Below are 21,681 nucleotides of genomic sequence, written 5' to 3' on the forward strand. Positions count from 1 at the left end.
TTGGAGCAAGGTTTATTGTATGTATTATCATAATAACAATGCAATGCTTAACTTTTATTTCAGGAGGGATGACTGCAGAACAGAAGTGAATATTGAAGCCATGTGTTCCTTTTCTTGCAAAAGAGAAAATTTGAAGGACAGTTGAAGAGAAGGAAAATTACTACACAGAGACAGATAAGCAATGTGTATATTTCTCATTTACCATTTAGTATTTGTCGTTTTATTGACTCCACACAATCCGGCTGCTACGGGTTTCACATTGAATATTTTCATCTCTACTCTACCCCTTCCTGTGATCTGAACCATGCAAGTTTTCGTTGATTCAATACATCATGAGTAGAGTGTGGCTACAGTATGAAGTAAAGACCCAAGGACCACATCTACTACCATTCATAACAAGAACATGTGCAGTAGCGCACAGCTGCAGTTCTATGTGATTGTTATGAAAGGTTGAGGTGGTTCAATTCTATGAATCTGGAGTGGGATGGATCCTGTTTGCATCATATGGTTTCATCTAGGCCAGTAGATTATATAACTCTCAGTACAGGTTACACATGGCATCAGTATTAGTGATTTAAAGAGGAGGAAAGCTTCAATGTGGAGAACAAAGCCAAGTAATGTTGAAGTTACTCCTTTTACCATTTACTTGGTCAGTCTGTACTGTCTACTCTCCACACAGCTGCTAAGGATCTTCCATTTTAAATACTTTCACCTCCTATTCTGCACTGCTTTGCTGCCCATTATTCAGAGATGCGTTCCAGTCATGTTTAGCACTCTGAATCTCTCTGCAGTCATTGGTTCAGCACATCATGGGTAGAGCATGGCTACAGATACAGCAAGCTATTATTATTTTACCGGCTGATCACCCATAATATTGCATTAAAACATAGAATATCACTTAATTTCCAAAAGATTCAGTGATGCTGATAATGCAGAATCTCACAACATTTCCCATCATAATGCCATAATGCACAAGTGGGAGAAATAATCCTTGCTATATCTGTACATTGTGTGACGTATTACCTCAATGACCAATGAGAGCAAGTACATCTTCTGTATAGAGCGGCTGTGTTATGATGCAGTTATTGATCATCATTGACATAATCACAAGAATCTTATGCAAAGGGAAATTGTCCGCAGCGAAGTGAGATTTCAGCCCCCAAACGTCTGTAATATTAATGCAATGTCTTACTTTTGTTGCAGTGAACACTGAAGAGACGGATCTACTACAACACTGTACAGGATGAGCATACGCTACAAGCAGCAAAATGATCTTGCAGTTGACAGTATGTTGTTCTGGTAATGTGCACAATTATTATTTATGGGCTACACACCACAGTGCTGGACATATTCTGTTAACTTCAACTCTACTCCTAACATGGAGATGTCTTCCTGGTGTTACTGATTCAGTACATCATATGCACAGTGTGGTTATGATATGATGGATTGATTTAATGAACCCACCAACCAATGATGACATCTGCATCATCTTCTGTAAAGTGCAGCTACAGCATGATATGACCGGTCAATCAATGCAGTGCCGCAACATATGCACTAAATGAGATTTCCGTGCCCCCAGTCAGGTTACTCCCTGGGCAGTGACCCTGCTCACACCCTCCCCTAGTTCCACCTCTGATCACAATTATCTCTCTTGGAGAGTGTAGCAAATTGGAGTTGGGGGAATCTCACCTCTGCCATGCATGGTCACAATCTGGGCACAGGACCCAAATAGTGGGCAATGTGGCACTTCTTACAGTAGAGAATAAGTAACTTTATTCTTTACTTGTGTATTAAGGACCTTATTTGCATTAAATTCAGTCCACATGGGACCAAGACTTTCTGGCTTACTGAACAAAGTGGAATTGTTTCGTAGAGGGTGGAGAATTGTATTTTATCTGAAATTACCCCCTCTGCACAAAATACAAACAATTATACCCATACAAGTACCTTGTGGAAGTTGTTGCCCTCTATCTTCCTGTGGTCTCTCCCTGTTTCTCACCGTGCCTCCTCCCATTTCCTTGCACCTCTGCGTCTCCGCATATATCCCTATACTCAGAGCCGGCTCCGGTCAGTGACATGGGATGCCCAAATATGAGCATACCCATATATGGGCATCCATGCCACTGACCGGAGCCCGCTCTGTTGCGGATATGGAGAGAGACTGGGAGATTTACATCCCCTTATAATTCATATGGTGCATAGTACCGGCACGTATTGTTTTACCGGTACTGTGTACCTTCCTACTTTCACACTGGTACAGTATATGCTGCAGTGGGACTGAGAGGGATATATTGGTAACACATAGTCATTGTTGGGGGAATTCAATCCATTTTGAAAATAGTAATGAAATGTTTTTTACTTTTCTTTTTTTTCAGTAATGAAGAATGAAACATTTCTGTTAAAATTGAATTGGAGGTGAACTGGATTCATCATCAACTCTGCACCAGTGTGAATTGATGTTCTTTAATGTTCTGATAAGGTACATGCAACATCTCTTCCTCAACCCCTGCACCACTCTCTGCCTCTTGCCTCTCTCTCTCCACCTCCCTGCTAAGCGTATTAACCCATCTAATGTAATCCACATTCCATGTCTCACTTTACTCTTCACTTCTCACGTGCCCTCTGGAATGACTGCTCTCTGACTAACAAGGTCTATTTGTACATGACCTCTTCTGCTCTCATCATCCACCACCTCTCATTCCCCTCACCCCTGTCCTACTCGATACCTCAGCTTAATTGAACTCTCTCCTCTGACATCTACCCTTATCTCTAACCTCTCCTCACTTTCTGCTTAAACTAACTATCTTGTTAACTTTTACAATGCTATAATCTCCTCCTCCTCCCTCCTCCTCCTCCCTCCTCCATCATATATATGCCCCTTCTAGGCTCTGACACACTCATCCCTCTAAGGCCATGATTATCATGGGCACATGCTTGGTCATCCACAGTGCGTGCGAGCGATGCAGAGCCGCCTCGGACCTCAGTGCAGGGATTGCTGCATACCCCCAGCATCTGTCACCCACAAACAATACACACACTAATACTCCCCACAATACACACTATAATACCTCCTCAATACTAATCTCCCCAATAATATTATAGCTCCAAACACAATATACACAACACCCTTACACAAGATACACAATCTAGTACTCTCCTCTGCACCTCTACACACAATATAATACTCCCACACACACAATATACACACTACCCTCCTACCCCCATAAAATACAACCAATAATACACACACACTTTGTGGATGTTGGGACCAGCTCCCGGCATGCACCAGTGAAAGAGAGAGGCCCGCAGAAGCTCGGAAGAACTCCCTCCATCCGTGCCTTCCTCCGTTTCACATCTTCTCCCTGTCTCTCTCCCTCCCTTTCCTTGCATCTCCCTGCGTCTTTACGTATACCCAGTCAGTGACGGCTCTGGTCACGTGATGCCTTAATATGGGCTTATCCATATATGTTCATCCACGTCACTAATGTGATGCCCGCACTGTTGCGGAGCTGGTACTTACGACGGGCACTTATTGTTTTATCAGTACTGCGTACCTGACTCTACCGGCCTACTTTCAACACTAGTACAATATGTGCTTCACTACGAGTGAGTGGGGAATATTGGCATCACACAGTCACTGTTGAATATGCCATTCAATCCATTTTGAAAATAGTAATGCAATGTGGTTTTGTTTTGTTTGCTTTTTGCAGTAATGAAGAATGGAAAAGTTATATTAAAATTAAATTGGAGGGGGACTAGATTCAGCATTTCATCATGAACTCTGCACTTGTGAGAATTTAACTTCTTGAATACCCTGACAGGTACACGCAACATTAAGACTATAATCTGCTGTGCAAGCTTTCGTGCTATACCTCCCCCTCAGGTTTTGATTTATACATTTGCTCCCTCAATTCATGTCCTCTAATATTTGAAAGCTCTCTCCTAGCATTTTCTCTTTACCACAGAACGTCATCCCAATGTAACCTCTCTCTTGTTCTTTCTGCTGGCTGTTTCCTCACTCCTCTGTTAAACTTTTCTAATTTCTCTAACTTCCACACTCCTGCTTTTATCCACATGTTCTCCTCTTTCCTTCCCCTACCTTTGCATGTGTCTACACACTGCACCATTTGTACAGACCTCTATTGCAGCTATTTCTGCACTGCTCAATGAAAAGCACTCTTTAATATCCTATTCTCTGTGCCCCCTCTCTCTGCGCCCCCTCTTTTGGCGCCTCCTCTCTCTGCGCCCCCTCTCTCTGCGCCTATCTGTCTCATTCTCTCTACGTCCCTCTCTCTCTACATAGAGCTATCTCTGTCTCTCTCTACACCTATCTCTGTGTCTCCTTCTATGTTTGCTGATGTGTGGGATATCTCTTATAATCTTGAACCTGCTCATATACACATCGGGCCTCCCTGCTAAGAGTGTTAACCTATCTAATGTAATCCACATTCCTTTCCTTACTTTTCTCTTCCCTTCTCCTATGCCATCTGGAATGTCCGTTCTCTGACTAACAAGGCTCTAGTTGTACATGACCTCTTCTGCTCTCATCATTCACAATCAGTCATTCCCCTCACCCCATCTTACCTGTCCCACTGATTTGCCTCTGCTTAATTAAACTCTCCTCTGACATCTACTCTAACCTCTCTGCTCTCTCTCTCTTTCCGCTTAAACTAACAATCTTATTAACTCTTACAATGCTATCCTCCTATCTATATGCCCCCTCTAGGCTCTGACACACTTGTCCCTCTAGCCCACACCCTTGGCTAAATTCCCAAACATGTTCATCACACTTCCACTCGCTGTTCTTAATGCCTATGAAGGAAATCACACAATTGATATTTGATTTTTCTACAGTAAAAATGTCTCCAGTCCTGTATAAAGCTGCTCTCTGGGGCCAAACCACACTACTTTTTTTTCACATTCATCAACACTCAAATTTAATTTACGCTGTCTTTTTTTCCCTGTATTTGACTCCCTCCACTAACCTTCTCCTCACACTTGCCATCCTTCCTTCACTTCTCCTCAAGCATTTGACTACTTCAGAGGCAAGGTGGATGCCACCCACAAGGAGATTCCTTCTGTCCCTTCCCCCTTCTCTCCTTCTACCTAATTCTCCTTCTGCATTTGACTCTTTTTCTTCTCTTACAGAGCTGGAAGCAAATCATCTTCTCTTCTCCCTCTACCACATGCCCTCTAGATCGTATCCCCTCACACCTTACTGCATCTCTTAGTCCCCACTCTCACCCACATCTTCAATTCCTCCCTATTCTCTGGCTCTTTACCCTCTTACTTTAAGCCTGTAGTGGTCACCCTTTTCTCAGAAACAACCTACACCCTATGTGCCTTACTAACTACCGCCCTGTATCCCTCCTGCTGTTTGTCTCCTAATTGCTAGAATGTCAACATTCTTAAATCACATTCCCTCCTGGATCCTTTACAACCTGCCTTTCGTACAGCTCGTTCTACAGACTGTGCTTAAAGCAAATTCCCAAGGTCACTTTTCCCTACTAATCCTACTTGATCTATCTGCTGCGTTTGATGCTCTCAATCACTCTCCTCCTTCATATTCTAAACTCTCTCTTGGTATCCGTAACACAGTTCTATCCTGGTTTTCATCATAACTTTCCTGTCACACATTCTCCATCTCTGTTGCTAACATGTCTTCGTCTTCTATTGATCTGTCTGTGGGTATACATCAGGGCTCTGTTCTGAGATCTCTCTTTCTCTCTACATACTATCATTTGGTGACCTCATCAACTCTTTGTGACAATCCTATAAATAACAAATACAAATATCAGGTCATGGGAATAAGTGATTTGGACATAAAAGTAACATTTCGGAAGTGTGGACAACTAATACATCTTGTAGATTGCCTTTACAGTGTGATGTCATTGATTCAGTAGATTGTGTGCAGACCAGGACTGCAGTACAGTGTCACTCACATGGATGACTTGCGTGGTAGAAGCTCAAGAACAAGGATGTCAAACTCCAGTCCTCGAGGGCCGCAAACAGGCCAGGTTTTCAGGATATCCCTACTGAAAACCTGGCCTGTTTGGGACCCTCGAGGACTGGAGTTTGACATGCATGCTCTAGAAGGAGCACAGCTGTGGGTGGGAGGTGGATTTGCTTTGCATCAAATGGTTTGGAGCAAGGTTTATTGTATGTATTATCATAATAACAATGCAATGCTTAACTTTTATTTCAGGAGGGATGACTGCAGAACAGAAGTGAATATTGAAGCCATGTGTTCCTTTTCTTGCAAAAGAGAAAATTTGAAGGACAGTTGAAGAGAAGGAAAATTACTACACAGAGACAGATAAGCAATGTGTATATTTCTCATTTACCATTTAGTATTTGTCGTTTTATTGACTCCACACAATCCGGCTGCTACGGGTTTCACATTGAATATTTTCATCTCTACTCTACCCCTTCCTGTGATCTGAACCATGCAAGTTTTCGTTGATTCAATACATCATGAGTAGAGTGTGGCTACAGTATGAAGTAAAGACCCAAGGACCACATCTACTACCATTCATAACAAGAACATGTGCAGTAGCGCACAGCTGCAGTTCTATGTGATTGTTATGAAAGGTTGAGGTGGTTCAATTCTATGAATCTGGAGTGGGATGGATCCTGTTTGCATCATATGGTTTCATCTAGGCCAGTAGATTATATAACTCTCAGTACAGGTTACACATGGCATCAGTATTAGTGATTTAAAGAGGAGGAAAGCTTCAATGTGGAGAACAAAGCCAAGTAATGTTGAAGTTACTCCTTTTACCATTTACTTGGTCAGTCTGTACTGTCTACTCTCCACACAGCTGCTAAGGATCTTCCATTTTAAATACTTTCACCTCCTATTCTGCACTGCTTTGCTGCCCATTATTCAGAGATGCGTTCCAGTCATGTTTAGCACTCTGAATCTCTCTGCAGTCATTGGTTCAGCACATCATGGGTAGAGCATGGCTACAGATACAGCAAGCTATTATTATTTTACCGGCTGATCACCCATAATATTGCATTAAAACATAGAATATCACTTAATTTCCAAAAGATTCAGTGATGCTGATAATGCAGAATCTCACAACATTTCCCATCATAATGCCATAATGCACAAGTGGGAGAAATAATCCTTGCTATATCTGTACATTGTGTGACGTATTACCTCAATGACCAATGAGAGCAAGTACATCTTCTGTATAGAGCGGCTGTGTTATGATGCAGTTATTGATCATCATTGACATAATCACAAGAATCTTATGCAAAGGGAAATTGTCCGCAGCGAAGTGAGATTTCAGCCCCCAAACGTCTGTAATATTAATGCAATGTCTTACTTTTGTTGCAGTGAACACTGAAGAGACGGATCTACTACAACACTGTACAGGATGAGCATACGCTACAAGCAGCAAAATGATCTTGCAGTTGACAGTATGTTGTTCTGGTAATGTGCACAATTATTATTTATGGGCTACACACCACAGTGCTGGACATATTCTGTTAACTTCAACTCTACTCCTAACATGGAGATGTCTTCCTGGTGTTACTGATTCAGTACATCATATGCACAGTGTGGTTATGATATGATGGATTGATTTAATGAACCCACCAACCAATGATGACATCTGCATCATCTTCTGTAAAGTGCAGCTACAGCATGATATTATCAGCATTTGGTGCGGTATAATCAGAGGTATCTATGTGCTTTTGTGCCTGTTTTAAGTCCTCCAGCTTAACGCCCCTACACCTCCCACTACACAGGCATACTTACTTATGCATACACTGACATCTGGCATACCTACACACACCCCAGGGCCACTTCCTTCCCCTGATGTCAGGGAGAGGATGGGCATGCAGAGTGCAGTAAATCTCCACGTTACTCTGGCCAACAGTCTTGGCCTACCTCCAGCATCTGTCACCCACAACATCTGTTCCCTCCTTGTAAAGTGCTGAACTATCTCACCTGGGTCAGTGCTATAGCTGATCACAGTGCCCGATCAGGATGTCACTGTGACAGGCAGCAGTGCAGATTGACCGGTCAATCAATGCAGTGCCGCAACATATGCACTAAATGAGATTTCCGTGCCCCCAGTCAGGTTACTCCCTGGGCAGTGACCCTGCTCACACCCTCCCCTAGTTCCACCTCTGATCACAATTATCTCTCTTGGAGAGTGTAGCAAATTGGAGTTGGGGGAATCTCACCTCTGCCATGCATGGTCACAATCTGGGCACAGGACCCAAATAGTGGGCAATGTGGCACTTCTTACAGTAGAGAATAAGTAACTTTATTCTTTACTTGTGTATTAAGGACCTTATTTGCATTAAATTCAGTCCACATGGGACCAAGACTTTCTGGCTTACTGAACAAAGTGGAATTGTTTCGTAGAGGGTGGAGAATTGTATTTTATCTGAAATTACCCCCTCTGCACAAAATACAAACAATTATACCCATACAAGTACCTTGTGGAAGTTGTTGCCCTCTATCTTCCTGTGGTCTCTCCCTGTTTCTCACCGTGCCTCCTCCCATTTCCTTGCACCTGTGCGTCTCCGCATATATCCCTATACTCAGAGCCGGCTCCGGTCAGTGACATGGGATGCCCAAATATGAGCATACCCATATATGGGCATCCATGCCACTGACCGGAGCCCGCTCTGTTGCGGATATGGAGAGAGACTGGGAGATTTACATCCCCTTATAATTCATATGGTGCATAGTACCGGCACGTATTGTTTTACCGGTACTGTGTACCTTCTTACTTTCACACTGGTACAGTATGTGCTGCAGTGGGACTGAGAGGGATATATTGGTAACACATAGTCATTGGTGGGGGAATTCAATCCATTTTGAAAATAGTAATGCATTGTTTTTTAATTTTTTTTTGCAGTAATGAAGAATGAAAAAGTTCTGTTAAAATTGAATTGGACGTGAACTGGATTCAGCATTTCATCATCAACTCTGCACCAGTGTGAATTGACGTTCTTTAATGTTCTGACAAGGTACATGCAACATCTCTTCCTCTACCCCTACACCACCCTCTGCCTCTTGCCTCTCTCTCCACCTCCCTGCTAAGCGTATTAACCCATCTAATGTAATCCACATTCCTTGTCTCACTTTACTCTTCCCTTCTCACGTGCCCTCTGGAATGTCTGCTCTACGACTAACATGGTCTATTTGTACATGACCTCTTCTGCTCTCATCATCCACCACTTCTCATTCCCCTCACCCCTGTCCTACTCGATACCTCAGCTTAATTGAACTCTCTCCTCTGACATCTACCCTTATCTCTAACCTCTCCTCACTTTCTTCTTAAACTAGCTATCTTGTTAACTCTTACAATGCTATCATCTCCTCCTCCCTCCTCCTCCATCATCTATATGCCCCTTCTAGGCTCTGACACACTCATCCCTCTAAGGCCGTGATTATCATGGGCACACGCTTGGTTGTCCACAGTGCGTGCGAGCGATGCAGGGCCTCCCCGTCGCCTCGGACCTCAGTGCAGGGATTGCTGGAGCGACAGGCATGCGCTAACTTTGCCATCTGTTGCGTGCTTACTATAGACGCAGCCTAACCCATGCATTGGTTTAATTCACAAGCACGCTCTCATCACACTTCATCACATCACACTGCTGCTCTTAACACCTATGGAGGAAATCTCACAGTCTGATTTTCTACACTAAACCTTTGTCCTGTTCTGTAAAACTCTGCTCCTTTTTTTAAGGTCAAACACTACTTTTTCCTCACTCATCAACACTCCAATTTCATTCACACTGTCTTCTATGTATTTGAGTCCCACCACTGACTTTCTCCTCCCACTTAACATCCATCCTTTATTTCTCCTCAAGCCTTTGCTCACTTGAGGCAAGGTGGATGCCATCCACAAGTAGATTCGTTCTCTCCCTTCCCCCTCTCTCTTTTTCTATCTAGATCTCATTGCACTCTTGACTCCTTTTCTCCTGTCACAAAGCTGGAACCTGATCTTCTCTTCTCCCTCTACCACATGCCCTCTCAATCCTATATTCTCACTCTCACCCACATCTTCAATTCCTCCATATCCTTTGGCTCTTTCAACTCTTCCTTTTAAGCATGCAGTGGTCACCCCTATTCTCAAAAATAACCTTGACCTTGTGTGAATTTCTAACTATCGCCCTGTATCCGTCCTACCATTTGCCTCCTAATTGCTAGAACGTCTTGTGATCTCCCGTTTGATCAACATTCTTAAATCACATGCTCCTCTGGGCCCTTCACAATCTGCCTTTCCCAATGTAACCAATTATGTACATAAAGAAAATTCCCAAGGTCCATTTTACTTACTAATCCTGCTTGATCTCTCTTCTGCTTTTGATACTGTCAATCACTCTTCTCATTCATATTCTAAACTCTTTCTTCGTATCCGCAGCAAACTTATATCCTGGTTTTCATCATACTTCTCCATCACACATTCTCCATCTCTGTTGCTAACGTGTCTTTGTCTCCTGTTGTTTTGTCTGTTGGTATACCTCAGGACTCTGTTCTGGGACCTCTCTCACTACATACTATCACTAGTTGACCTTATCAACTATTTTGGCCCTTGATATCATCTCTATGCAGATGATACACACACCTATCCACCCTACCGTCACTCCTGCAATTTAGTTCCTAGTTTCGGGTCGCCTCCTGGCTATATCCTCCATGGATGACACTCTTCTGCCTTAAACCTAATGTCTAAAACTGAGCTCCTCATATTTCCCCCTAAATCTGGCCTAATATCACCTTTCTCCATCGCAGTAAACAGTACTACCATCATCCTGTCATGAAAGCACATTGCCTAGGAGTAACATTTGACTCTTCCCTTTCCATCTTCATTCACGACACTGGCTAAAGTTTGTCGATTCTTTCTCTGTAATATTTCCAAGATTTGCCCTTTTCTCTGTCAATCTACTGCTAAAACGCCAATGCATGCCCTTATCGTATGGGTTAACATACTGCTAACAGGGCTCCCTGCTTCACAACTTTCTCATTTGCAATCTATCCAAAACTCTGCTGCTTGAATAATTTCCCTTTCTCCCACAACAGTATCTGCTCATCTCCTCCTCCTCCTTAAATCCCTCTCCTTGCTTCCCATCAAGTTTCAGATCACCTACAAAGTTCTCCTCCTTACCTTTTTGTTAAGGTTCTCTATTAGTGGTGTACCGAGTACCCGGCGTTACCCGACACATTTCCAGCTACCCGGACATTACTCGAAACCGGCCACTGAGAAGTGGACTTGGCCGGGTAATACCCGGCGTCGGGTAATGTCAGGGCAGCTGGAAATAATCTTTTATACTTACCTTTCCTAAGACATCTAGGATCAGCAGCAGCAGTCCTCTGATGTTGGCAGCATCAGAGGTGTCTTCACCTGGCGGGGGGAGCTGCAGGAATCACTTCCACAGCACCGAAGCAGGTAAGCTGTGTCTGTGAGCCTGCAGCTCCCCCGCCGGCTGAAGACACCACAGATGCTGCCACCGTCACAGGACTGCTGCTGATCCTAGATGTCACCGCCACCCGGAAGGTAAGTGCCAAACCGTGTACCCGACCGGGTAGAACCTTTCATTTTGGCCGGGTACCCGTTACCCATTTTTTTATAGTTGAGGACCCAGTCCAACACTATTCTCTATTCATCTGCTCCTTCCTACATATCATCTTTGGTCTCGTTATGCCCTTCCTCGTCTCCTAAGCTCTACTAATAGCTGTCTCCATTATACTTCTTACACCTCTACTGCGCACTCGCTCTCTTGCCTGAAACCCTTTCCCATCAATTTACCTGTGAAACTCACACACACTCAGTATATGCCAACATACCCTCTTCCACCCACATTTAAGATCAACCTTAAAATTCACAACTTAAATGAAGCATTTCAATAGCTTTTACTCGTTGCTACTGTCACTCATTCAGTCACTAACTATTGTTCCCAAGAAGTGCTTTATACTACAAGTACCCACCATTAAGGACAAGCATTGTCATCTACTGCACTTGTTCCCCCACCTGTTGTCTCTCTGTAAGTCTCCTTACATTTCTCTTAGATTGTAAACTACCCAGGACAGGGATTTACTTTCCTATTGTCTGTTTTTGTTTGTTGAACTTATTGTATAATAATTTCCTGTACTTTTTGGTCTCTCTTGTAAAGCGCTGAGTACACAATGGGTGGTATATAAATAGAGATATATGCAGAGTCTAGAGACAAGGCACACGTGTATAGGTAGCTACAGTTTATCCGGGACCGTATGCATCCTTGAAGTGCCTGTCCCAGTTATTTTCTATTGATTGCAATGTAGGAGTGTCTGTCCTGTCTTATTTTTTTATTATTATTATTATTATTATTATTATATATACAAAGATATATACAAAGATTGTTTCCTGTCGTTAGCATGACATTGTGTGACACAGTGTGATGTCATTGATTCAGTAGATTGTGTGCAGACCGGGACTGCAGTACAGTTTCACTGACATGAATAACTTGTGTGGTAGAAGCTCTAGAAGGAGCACAGCTGTGGGAGGGAGGTGGATTTGCTTTGTATCACATGGTTTGGAGCAAGGTTCATTGTATGTATCGTCAATAATAATTATAATAATAATAATGCAATGCTTAACTTTTTTATTTCAAGAGGAAAGACTGCAGAACAGAAGTGAATATTGAAGCCATGTGTTCATTTTCTTGCAAAATAGAAAATTGAAGGACAGTTGAAGAGGAGGAAAATGACTACACAGAGACAGATAAGCAATGTGTATATTTCTCATTTAGTATTTGTCGTTTTATTGACTCCAAAAAATCCGGCTGCTAAGGGTTTCGCATTGGACATATTCACCTCTACTCCACCCCTTCCTGTGATCTGTACCATGCAGATTTTTGTTGATTCAATACATCATGAATAGAGTGTGGCTACAGTATGAAGTACTGACCCAAGGACCACATCTACTACCATTCATAACAAGAACATGTGCAGTAGCGCACTGCTGCAGTTCTATGTTATTGCTATGAAAGGTTGAGGTGGTGCAATCATATGAATCTTGAGTGGGAGGGATCCTGTTTGCATCATTTAATTTGATCTAGGCCAGTAGAGTATATAACTCTCAGTACAGGTTACATATGGCATCAGTATTAGTGATTTAAAGAACAGAAAAACAGGAGTGGAGAACAAAACCAAGTAATGTTGAAGTTACTACTTTTTACTATTTACTTGGTCAGTCTGTACTGTCTACTCCCCACACAGCTGCTAAGGGTTTCCATTTGAGATACATTCACCTTCTACTCTGCACTACTGTGCTACCCTCTATTCAGAGATGAGTTCAAGTCATGTTTACCACTCTAAATCGCTCTGCAGTCATTGATTCAGCACATCATGGGTAGAGCATGGCTATAGATACAGCAAGCTTTATTTTACCCTAATATTGCATTAAAAAATAGAATATCACTCAGTTTCCTACAGATTTACTGATGCTGATAATGCAGAATCTCACCCTCCCATCATAATACACCAGAGGAAGAAATAATCCTTGCTATATATGTACATTGTGTGACATATTGCCTCCATGACCATTGATGGCAAATACATATTCTGTATAGAGCAGCTGTGTTATGATGTAGTTGTTATTGATCATCATTGAGATATAATCACAAGAATCTTATGCAAAGGGAAACTGTCATTAGCATAGTGGGATTTCAGCCCCCAAACTTCTGTAATATTAATGCAATGTCTTACTTTTATTGCAGTGAACACCGAAGAGACGGATCTACTACAACACTGCACAGGACAAGAGTATACACTACAAGCAGCAAAATGATCATGCAGTTGACAATATGTTGTTCTGGTAATGTGCACAATTATTATGTATGGGCTCCACACCACAGTGCTGGACATATTTTGTTAACTTCAACACTACCCCTACCATGGAGATGTCTTCCTGTGATTGGTGTTACTGATTCAGTACATCATATGCATAGTGTGGCTATTATATGATGGATTGATTTAATGAACCCACCAAACACTGATGACATCTGTATCATCTTCTGTAAAGTGCATCTACAACAGGATATTATCAGCATTTGGGGTGATATAATCAGAGGCATCTATGTGCTTTTGTGCTGGGTAAAGTCCTCCAGCTGAACCGCCCCCCGCCCCCCACCCCCCTACACCTCCTGCCACACAGGCAAACTTACTTACACACACAGCACACTTACTTATGCACACTGACACTTGGCATACCTACACACACACACCCCACAGCCACTGGCATGCATGCAGAGTCCTGGGCATGCAGGATGGGCATGCAGAGTACAGAATATCTCCACCTTGCTCTGGCCCGTACTCTTGGCCTACCCCCAGCATCTGTCACCCACAACCTCTGTTCCCTCCCTGTAAATTGCTGCACTAACACACCTTGGTCAGCGCTGCAACCGATCACAGCACCGGATCATGTCACTGTGATAGGAAGCAGTGCTAATTGACCGGTCAATCAATGCCACGTGGCAACATACGCACCAAAAGAGATTTCCATGCCCCCTGACAGGCTACTCCCTGGGCAGTGACCCTGCTCATCTTCCACCTCTGATCACAATATTCTCTCTTGGAGAGTGTAGCAAATTGGAGTTGGGGGAATTTCACCTCTGCAGTGCATGTAGAGTCCTGTATGCAGAGTACAGAAAGTCTCCACCTTAGTCTGGCCCGTACTCTTGGCCTACCCACAGCATCTGTCACCCACAAATAATACATACACTAATACTCCCCACAATACACACTTTAATACCTCCTCAATAATAATCTCCCCAATAATATTATAGTCTTAAACACAATATACACAATACCCCCTAACACAAGATACCCAATCTAACACTCTCCTCTGCACCTCAACATAATATACACACTATAATACCCTACACACAATATAATACTCCCACACACACACAATATACACACTATCCTCCTACCGCCATAAAACACAACCAATAATACACACACACTTTGTGGATGTTGGGACCAGCTCCTTGCATGCACCAGTGAAAGAGAGAGGCCTGCCATCCGTGCCTCCCTCCGTTTCCCATCTTCTCCCTGTCTCTCTCCCTCCCTTTCTTTGCATCTCCCTGCATCTTTGCGTATACCCAGTCAGTGACGGCTCCGGTCACGTGATGCCTTAATATGGGCTTATCCATATATCTGTTGCAGAGATGGAGAGAGACCTGGAGATTTTACATTTCCTTATAATTCATATTGGTACTTAGTACGGGCACTTATTGTTTTATCAGTACTGGGTACCTGACCGTACTGGCCTACGAGTGAGAAGGCAATATTGGCATCACACAGTTACTGTTGAATATGTCATTCAATCCATTTTGAAAATAGTAATGCAATGTGGTTTTGTTTTGTTTGCTTTTTGCAGTAATGAAGAATGAAAAAGTTATATTAAAATTAAATTGGAGGGGAACTGGATTCAGCATTTCTTCATGAACTCTGCACTTGTGAGCATTGACCTTCTTGAGTGCCCTGACAGGTACACGCAACTTTAAGACTATAATCTTCATCAACTGCTGTGCAAGCTTTCGTGCTATACCTCCCCCTCCGGTTTTGATTTATACATTTGCTCTCTCAATTCATGTCCTCTAATATCTGGAGGCTCTCTCCTAGCATTTCTCTCTACCACAGCACGTCATCCCAATGTAACCTCTCTCTTGTTCTTTCTGTTTACTGTTTCCTCACTCCTCTGTAAAACTTTTCTAATTTCTCTAACTTCCACACTCCTGCTTTTATCCACATGTTCTATACACTTTCCTTCCCCTACCTTTGCATGTGTCTACACAAAGCACCATTTGTACAGACCTCTATTGCAGCTATTTCTGCACTGCTCAATGAAATGCACTCCTGCACATCCTATTCTCTTCCACCTTCCCTCATTCTCTACGCCCCCCTCTCAAAGCCCCCTCTCTCTATGTCTCCTCTCTCTACGCCTATCTGTCTCATTCTCTTGACGCCCTTCTCTCTCTACATATCCCTATCTCTGTCTCTCTCTACACCTATCTCTGTGTCTCCTTCTATGCTCGCTGATGTTGGGGGATATCTCTTATAATCTTGGACCGGCTCATATACACATCAGGCCTCCCTACTAAGAGTGTTAACCTATCTAATGTAATCCACATTCCTTTCCTTACTTTTCTCTTCCCTTCTCCTGTGCCCTCTGGAATGTCCACTCTTACTAACAAGGCTCTAGTTGTACATAACCTCTTCTGCTCTCATCAGTCACAATCAGTCATTCCCCTCACCGCATCTTACCTGTCCCACTGATTTGCCTCTGCTTAATTAAACTCTCCTCTGACATCTACTCTAACCTCTCTTCTCTCTTCTCTCTCTTTCTTTCTGCTTAAACTAACAATCTTATTAACTCTTACAATGCTATCCTCCTATCTATATGCCCCCTATAGGCTCTGACACACTCATCCCTCTAACCCACACCTTTGGCTAAATTCCCAAACACACTCATCACACTTCCACTCGCTGTTCTTAATACCTACGGAGGAAATCTCACACTTTGTTTGATTTTTCTACAGTAAAAATGTCTCCTGTCCTGTATAAAGCTGCTCTCTAGGGCTAAATACACTACTTTTTTCCACACTCATCAACACTCAAATTTAATTTACGCTGTTTTTTTTCTCTGTATTTGACTCCCTCCACTGACCTTCTCCTCCCACTTGCCATCCTTCCTTCACTTCTCCTCAAGCATTTGACTACTTCAGAGGCAAGGTGGATGCCACCCAAAAGGAGATTCCTTCTGTCCCTTCCCCCTTCTCTCCTTCTTCCCAAATCTCCTTCTGCACTTGACTCCTTTTCTTCTCTTACAGAGCTGGAAGCTAATCATCTTCTATTCTCCCTCTACCACAAGCCCTCTAGATCGTATCCCCTCACACCTTACTGCATCTCTTAGTCCCCACTCTCACCCACATCTTCAATTTCTCCCTATTCTCTGGATTTTTGCCCTCTTACTTTAAGCCTGTAGCGGTCACCCTTTTGTCAGAAACAAACTACACCCTATGTGCCTTACTAACTACCGCTCTGTATCCCTCATGCTGTTTGCCTTCTAATTGCTAGTGTCAACATTCTTAAATCACATGCCCTCCTGGATCCTTTACAACCTGCCTTTCGTACAGCACGTTCTACAGACTGTGCTTAAAGCTAATTCCCAAGGTTTTTCCCTACTAATCCTACTTGATCTATCGGCTGCGTTTGATGCTCTCAATCACTCTCCTCCTTCATATTCTAAACTCTCTCTTGGTATCAGTAACAAAGTTCTATCCTGGTTTTCATCATAACTTTCCTGTCACACATTCTCCATCTCTGTTGCTAACATGTCTTCGTCTTCTATTGATCTGTCTGTGGGTATACATCAGGGCTCTGTTCTGAGATCTCTCTTTCTCTCTACATACTATCATTTGGTGACTTCATCAATGCTTTTGGCCTTAGATATAATCTCTATGCGGATGATACACACACAAATCTATCCACCCCTGTTCTCACTCCTGCAATCCAGTCCCTACTCTTGGGTTGTCTCCTGGCTATATGCTCATGGATGGCACTCCACTGCCTTAAACTTAATGTCTAACACTGGGCTCATATTATCCCCTTTCTCCATCACAGTAAACAGTACTACCATCTATCTTGTCATCAAACATGTTGCATAGGAGTAACATTTGGCTCTTCAATTCCATCTCCATTCACATGCACGGCTATGGGTAAAATGTGTTGCCTCTTTCTCTGTAATATTGCCAAGATCTTCCCTTTCCCCTCTCAACCTACTGCTAAAACTCCAATGTATACTGTTATCCTATAGGTTATTTTAACATACTACTAACAGGCCTCCATGCTTCACAACTTTCTCCTATGCAAAACTCTGCTGCTTGAATTATCTCACTTTCTCCCACAACAGTCTCTGCTCATCTCCTTAAATCCCTGTCCTGGCATCCCATCAAGTTTTTGTATCACCTACAAAGTTCTCCTCCTTACCTTTTTGTTAAGGCTCTCCATTAATCTGCTCCTTCTTGCATATCATCTTTGATCTCTCGTTATGCCCTTGCTTGTCTCTTGCACTATAACCATAACTGTCTCCTGTAAACTTCTTTCACCTCTACTGTTCTCTCACTTGCCTGAAACCATTTTCCATCACTGCACCGTACATGTGAAACTTCCTCACACTCAGTATATGCCAACATAACCTCTTCCACCCACATGTAAGACCAATCTTAAAATTCACGACTTAAATCAAGCATTTAAAAAACTTTGACTCGTGGCTACTGTCCCACACCCACAGTCACTGCTAACAACTATTGTTCCCAAGATGTGCTTTCTACTAATTGTACCCACCATTAAGGACAAGCATTGTCATCTACTGCACTTCTTCCCCCAACTGCTGCCTCTCTTTAAGTCTTCTAACATTTCTATTAGATTGTAAAGTTCCCAGGGCAAGGATTTACTTTCCTATAATCTGTTTTTATTTTTCGCACTTATTTTTTAATTATTTTTCCCCTCTCCCCTAATGATATACATATAGGTTTTCCTGTCATTTGCATGACAGAGTTATTATGGTTAACTATTGCATCATGTAGACTGCCTTTTCAGTGTGATGTAATTGATTCAGTACTTTGTGTGCAGACTGTGACTGCAGTACAGTGTCACGAACATTAATGACTTGTGTGGTAGAAGCTCTAGAAGGAACACAGCTATGGGAGGGAGGTGGATTTACTTTGGATCACATGGTTTGGCGCAAGGTTCATTGTATGTATGATCATAACCATGCAATGCTTAACTTTTATTTCAGGAGGGAAGAACAGTGAATATTGAAGCCATGTGTTTCTTTTCTGTCAGAAGAGAAATTTTGAAAGACAGTTGAATAGGAGGAAAATGACTACACAGAGACAGATAAGCAATGTGTATATTTCTCATTTAGTATTTGTCGTTTTGTTGACTCCACACAATCCAGCTGCTAAGGGTTTCGCATTGGACATATTCCCCTCTACTCTACCCTTCCTGTGATCTGTACCATGCAGGTTTTTGTTGATTCAATACATCATGAGTAGAGTGTGGCTGCTGTATGAAGTATTGACCCAAGGACCACATCTACTACCATTCATAACAAGAACATGTGCAGTAGCGCACTGCTGTAGTTCTATGTGTTTTATTAAAGGTTGAAGTGGTGCAATCATATGAATCTGGAGTGGGATGAATCCTGTTTGCATCATATGGTTTCATCTAGGCCAGTAGAGTATATCTCTCAGTACAGGTTACACATGGCATCAGTAGTAGTGATTTAAAGAACAGAAAAAACAAGAGAAACTTCAATGTTGATAACAAAGCCAAGTAATGTTGAAGATACTCCTTTAACTATTTATTTGATCAGTCTGTACTGTCTACTCCCCACACAGCTACTAAGTCTTCCATTTGAGATACATTCACCTCCTACTCTGCACTGCTGTTCTGTCCTCTATTCAGAGATGAGTTCCAGTCATGTTTACCACTCTGAATCACTCTGCAGTCATTGATTCAGCACATCATGGGTAGAGCATGGCTACAGATACAGTAAGCTTTATTTTACCGGCTGATCATCCATAATATTGCATTAAAACATAGAATATTACTCAGTTTCCAAAAGATTCAGTGATGCTAATAATGCAGAATCTTACAACACATCCCATCATAATGCACCAGAGGAAGAAATAATCCTTGCTACACTACCGACACGTTTTATTGAAGCACGGCTAGCACCGCAAGCCGGGGGATGCCCCGGCGTGCTAGCCGCACTCCCTCAGCGTGCCGCGCATCACCGATGCACGGTCACGCGTCATCGGGTGCCTGCGCCCCCTGCACGCGCGTCCAGGGCTCCCCGAGGGAGCACTGGTGTCCCGCGATGTGGGGGACAGCGGCAGGGGGTTCCGGGGGACCCGACGGACCCGGCAGCGGAAGGGAGAAAGCCCCGATCGGAGGGCGCTCCTCCGCTGCTTCGGCGTGCGCCCGGCACCCTCCGGCGCGCGCCAGGTTACTGCTGCGGCCAAGAACGGGCAAATGCTCGAATAAACTCGGCCGCAGCAGTATATCTGTACATTGTGTGACGTTTGGCCTCCATGACCATTGATAGCAAATACATATTTTGTATTGAGCGGCTGTGTTATGATGTAGTTGTTATTGATCATCATTGAGATATAATCACAAGAATCTTATGCAAAGGGAAAATGTCTGCAGCATAGTGGGATTTCAGCTCCCAAACTTCTGTAATATTAATGCAATGTCTTACTTTTATTGCAGTGAACACTGAAGAGACGGATCTACGACAACACTGCACAGGACAAGAGCAAACACTACAAGCAGCAAAATGATCTTGCAGTTGCAAGTATGTTCTGTAATGTGCACAATTATTATTTATGGGCTACACACCACAGTGCTGGACATATTCTGTTAACTTCTACCCCTACCATGGAGATGTCTTCCTGTGATTGATTCAGTACATCATATGCACAGTGTGGCTATGATATGATGGATGGATTTAATGAACCCACCACCCACTGACATCTGCATCATCTTCTGTAAAGTGCAGCAGGATATTATCAGCATTTGGGGTGGTATAATCTGGGGCATCTATGTGCTTTTGTGCCTGGATAAGTTCCTCCAGCTGAACCACCCCCCTATACCTGCCACACAGGCATACTTACAGAGCACACTTACTTATGCACACTGACACTTGGAATACACACACACACACACACACACAGACACTGTCATGCATGCAGTGTCCTGTATGCAGAGTACAGAAAGTCTCCACCTTACTCTGGCCCGTACTCATGGCCTATCCCCAGCATCTGTCATCCACAACCTCTGTTCCCTCCCTGTAAAGTGCTGCACTAACACACCTGGGTCAGCGCTGCAGCTGATCACAGTGCCGGATCATGATGTCAATGGGATAGGCAGCAGAGCTGATTGACAAGTCAATCAATGCAGCTCCGCAATATATGCACCAAAAGAGATTTCTGTACCCCCTGTCAGGCTACTCCCTGGGCAGCGACCCTTCTCACCCCTCTCATTCCACCTCTGATCACAATAATCTCTCTTGGAGTGTGTAGCAAATTGGAGTTGGGGGAATCTCACCTCTGTAGTGCATGGTCACAATCTGGGCACTGTACCCAAATATTGGGCAATGTGGCACGTCTTACAGTAGAGAATAGAATAAGTAACTATATTCTTTACTTGTGTATTAAGGAACTTATTTGCAATAAAAATTCAGTCCACCTGGGACCAAGACTTTCTGGTTTTCTGAACAAAGTGGAATTGTTTTCCTATAATTTTATATTCTCTGAAATGTAACATCACAATAAAGTACTCCTATTTTTTTCCTTTGTGCTTTTTTATGGACTATTCCTTTATGTATTTCACTTAATGGGACTAATTACCTTACGATTAGATTTCACTTGTATTTTCTTGGGTTACTCTTTGGAATTTCTCTCTGTGTTCATTTATACTATCTTATTTAGAGCAGTCTTTGCCATTGGACCCCATTTCTTGCCAGAGAGATCTGTAACACAGAGTATTGAAGAGAGTACAGAACAGTGGTGAAGTAGATTTTTATGCTTCTAGGCAGCCTCCCTTCTCACCATGTATTCTGCCCCCGACGGTCTCTTGCACTGCTCCCTCCTACACCC

The 21,681-nt window shown here is 43.0% G+C and overlaps 1 long non-coding RNA gene across 2 annotated transcripts; it reads left to right on the forward strand.

The window, feature by feature from the left end:
• The first annotated feature begins 8,891 nt into the window (after nt 1-8,891).
• Nucleotides 8,892-20,864, forward strand: LOC142475243 (uncharacterized). Of its 2 annotated transcripts, none has more exons than XR_012790817.1 (6): nt 8,892-8,994; nt 12,620-12,739; nt 13,726-13,823; nt 15,390-15,500; nt 18,813-18,922; nt 20,294-20,864. It is a non-coding gene; the product is annotated as an uncharacterized LOC142475243 (long non-coding RNA). The 2 variants fall into 2 exon arrangements; XR_012790818.1 differs by having other exon boundaries at nt 15,398-15,500.
• The last annotated feature ends 817 nt before the right edge of the window (nt 20,865-21,681 follow it).

The sequence above is a fragment of the Ascaphus truei genome, unplaced genomic scaffold, assembly GCF_040206685.1.
Source record: "Ascaphus truei isolate aAscTru1 unplaced genomic scaffold, aAscTru1.hap1 HAP1_SCAFFOLD_1124, whole genome shotgun sequence".
Classification (NCBI taxonomy): Eukaryota; Metazoa; Chordata; class Amphibia; order Anura; family Ascaphidae; genus Ascaphus; species Ascaphus truei.